Genomic DNA, 3,204 nt, shown 5'->3' with positions numbered 1-3,204 from the left:
TTCTGCTGGTCATACTATTTCTAATATATATATATATATATATATATATATATATATATATATATATATGTGTGTGTGGTGGTGTGTGTGTGTGTGTGTGTGTGTGTGTGTGTGTGTGTGTGTAAATTACACTGAAGGTCACCCTTCCCAAGTCAACTCATCTTCCAAGCTTTGCAAAGGAATGAACAGTAAAAAATAACTTTTATTCATTTAAGAGAATTCACCATAAACTTGAATTGTTGTATTCTTCTCAAAAGAACTGCAGTAACTTTTAATCACACTCCTGACTGCCAAGGAGGTCATGAAAAACATTGGCCCTTCTTAAATCTCTTATTATCGCTCCCTGGAGACTCTGTTAATCCTTGTAGACCCTGCAACAGCCCTGAAACCTTTCTTCCAGGTACGAAGCCACTTGGAGACAAAGTCTCATCAAAGGCACCAAACCCATCAGCTATGCAGATTAACCAAAAGCGAAAGTTGAAGGCCATTGCCCTGAGGCCATGCCGCCAACCGAGCAATCACAAGGTCAACAGGACCCCACTAACAACCTGTGTGCGCGCCCATAGTAAAGGGAATGCCCAAAGCATGGGAAGCTAATTCTGATGGAAGGACATAAAAGGCTCCGCAGACGATGACTTTCATCCAGTTACGGGCTGCTCCAAGAGCAAGAGCCCGTGCTAGCACAAGGCTGGCTTAATTTTAAGGTGCGTCCACACAGTCGAACAACGTCCGACGGACAAACATTGTTACCATTTCATAGGCGAAGCAGGATGACGTCATAAGCGTTGAAGCGATGGAAGTACATCTGGCAACAAACAGTGGTACCAGATGAGGTTGTATACCAGTGCTTGTACTCTGCTCACAAGGCAAAGACCGGCAGACAATTGTTAATTGGTAACATATTTTCCGTCGGACATTGTTCGACCGTGTGGACGCACCTTAGACAGCAACGACGACTCGCTGCAGAACGGCCCCGACCGACTGGCAGAGAACCCCTGGCAGCAGATCCAGCGACATTGCCCCTCGATCCCGCTCCGTCCGAGCCAGATTCCATACATGTGGCTACTTTTCTTAGCCCAGTATTCTTCCAGTGCTAATTTTAATTAAAAATTGTGGTTGCCAGGTGACAAAAAGGGTCCCTACTCCCACCCTCAGCCACAATACTATGATAAAGTGACATAACAAATACGCAAAATATTTGAAAAAGCATAAGTGGAAACAGAAAAAAATTATTGGAAAATTTTCACTAATAAATGTAAATCAGTCATGGAATTTTCCATGGTCTTATTTATAAGGAGTCCACTTACCATCGGGCAAACTGGCCAGTCCTCCACTGGACACCATCTCTCCAACGTAAGGTAAAGTGCTCGGATTTGAGGTTTTTCAACGGTCACGAATTCTTTTATATCTTATCGATTCATTTTCGATTTCCGAGTGCAATTTTCTGTATAGACCTGACCTTCATTTGTGCAGTGCATTAATTTAAGTTCGAAAGTGTTTCAAATTGGTGCCTTCCGTGCACTCGATTTTTCCTTTGATTGCATTTATTTTTCGTCACGTAACCACATGCCTTCTCAATTGCAGAGGGAGTTGCATGTTGTGGAATCCCACCGTTCTGACTTCGCATGTGCGCCGTGGTTCTCACCACTACAGCCTACTCTATACATTGCCCTTGAAGTGGATTTCCCTGGCATCTTCAGTTACTATTCTGTTATTGTAATTTAGTTCTCCAACAGGACTCTGTTTACCTGTCTAATTTATTAGCCATTCTTGTGACTTTGTGTTATATAAAATATATGTGTTTTTAAATGAACCTAAGTGTTTTATCTGCAGCATTCCCAGTCGAGAAAGGACTTCAGCTCATCTCCTTCTTACGTTTTATCTGACCCCGTAATTTTCAGTCAGATACGTAAATTTTCATGGTAAGTAAGTCCTTTCCTCACTTAGATCACGAAAATATCTTCCATGATCAGGATTTAAAGTCCCTTCCCAGGTAAATAGAATATATATATATATATATATATATATATATATTATATATATATATATATATATATATATAAATATATATATATATATATATATATATTTACGAGCATTCATTTGTACTCTTATTTTCTTTTCCTAAACCAAACTCGAAAACTTAAAGAAATAACTGATGGAGTAAAATAAGGAGACCTTGAATATAAGGAAGAATATGAAATAGAGAAAAAACCAAAAAACTTGAGTAAAATGCTTTATGTCAGAATCCAGTACAAGTGACACATTTCTTGTTTTGATTGTTTAGAAAGCTGTGAGAGTTTTTTTTATTTAAAGCCCCGTACACACTATGCATCATGATGCTCGCAGTGTTAGATGGATGCGTTAAAAATGGCTTTTTCAACACGAAGCAGCATCACCAACATGTTGTTGGGGCCGAGCCATTTCATTGCGCAGCTCAGTGGTGCACCAACGTTCAGAGGGGGAGGATGTCCGCTCACCACCACCCGCCAACCCCTTGAGAGGACAAGGACTAACACTACATTTTATTGAATTACTGAAGGAACATCCATCTTTTTGGAACATCAAAGGCAAGCATTACAAGATGAGAAACATCAGGAGTGCAAGCTTGGAAACCATAAAATCAGTTATCGAGTTTTGTAAACTGTACATTGCGGAATGAAGACATTACTAAAAAGCTGCACACCCTGAAGACACAATTCTACAGGGAAATGTCTGCAATCAAAGCATCACAGAAGTCTGGACTCTGGAGCTCCGAAGTTATGGTGTTTTGATGAGTTGCGTTTCCTGTAATAAAAAAATAATTGTGTACTTTGTACCTATATCTGAACCTTACTTTCAAATAATCCTCCCTAAGGACATTATAGATGGCTTCACAGGTTTCGGGGATGATTAGACCGAGGCTCTATTTTGAAATCCTGGTTGAATATTAAAGGCTTGCATACGATCCTTCAGCTGCAAGAACGAGCTCCTGGTGATATGCTGTCTCGAAAGCTAATGTCCTGCTTACAAATATATGGTTCAATTTTTTTCCAACAATTTATAAAATGCAAGGATTGGCATTCTTGTGTAATTTTCAAAGTCTGTTGGATTTTCAACTTGTAGCTCCAAAAATATTTCATAGAAGCTTCCCTTGAGAGGTCGCCGAGAAAACCATTGCTTACACCACAAGGTTCTACGTTTCTTCCTCAAAAGTTTCTTTTT

General features: G+C 39.8%; 1 long non-coding RNA gene across 1 annotated transcript; it reads left to right on the top strand.

The window, feature by feature from the left end:
• Window positions 1-149: 149 nt before the first annotated feature.
• Window positions 150-1,813, top strand: LOC135224988 (uncharacterized). Its single transcript, XR_010316859.1, has 2 exons — window positions 150-1,358; window positions 1,585-1,813. It is a non-coding gene; the product is annotated as an uncharacterized LOC135224988 (long non-coding RNA).
• The last annotated feature ends 1,391 nt before the right edge of the window (window positions 1,814-3,204 follow it).

Source organism: Macrobrachium nipponense, chromosome 12 (genome assembly GCF_015104395.2).
Source record: "Macrobrachium nipponense isolate FS-2020 chromosome 12, ASM1510439v2, whole genome shotgun sequence".
Taxonomy (NCBI): Eukaryota; Metazoa; Arthropoda; class Malacostraca; order Decapoda; family Palaemonidae; genus Macrobrachium; species Macrobrachium nipponense.
Note: the sequence above shows the minus strand (reverse complement) of the source record. Positions and strands in the feature narration are given on the sequence as shown.